A 553-nucleotide genomic window follows, 5' to 3' on the forward strand; every position below is an offset into this window, starting at 1 on the left:
CCCCCTCTAATGATAAAATGATAAGACAGCAGCTGCAGCATGATGAAAGGAAAAAGAAGACATGATATACAGTATTAGGAAGATGGGGCATAACATACAATAAATAAAGAAGAGCTGAAAAGCAGACACGTGAAAGTGTAATAACCATCTCAGACCTCCCTTTTTTATTGCAGACAAATCTGACACTTTCCTAATTTGCCCGTGTTATGACAAACCCCACCCGCCTGGCCCCGTCCAGCAGGATGAAACAAACTTTTTTTATTTGCAAAACCCTACATGACCCAGGTCTGGTGAGCACGAGGATAACTGAGTGCTTGGCCTGTCTGTGATGAGAGTCATCCAAACATTATTAGGACCATTTTCTCCATGTGACCCTGTAGGAGACGCCTCTAACACACACACACACACACACACACACACAGATCTGTGGACTTCTTGGAAAAAGAGACAAACAAGGAAAGATAGTATGAGAGTGGAGAATGGAGAGACAACGAATGGGAGAAATAGGAGGAGAAATGGCCAACAGTGTCATAAAGGGGCGCTATGAAGTTTT

This window comes from Etheostoma spectabile, chromosome 7 (genome assembly GCF_008692095.1).
Source record: "Etheostoma spectabile isolate EspeVRDwgs_2016 chromosome 7, UIUC_Espe_1.0, whole genome shotgun sequence".
Classification (NCBI taxonomy): domain Eukaryota; kingdom Metazoa; phylum Chordata; class Actinopteri; order Perciformes; family Percidae; genus Etheostoma; species Etheostoma spectabile.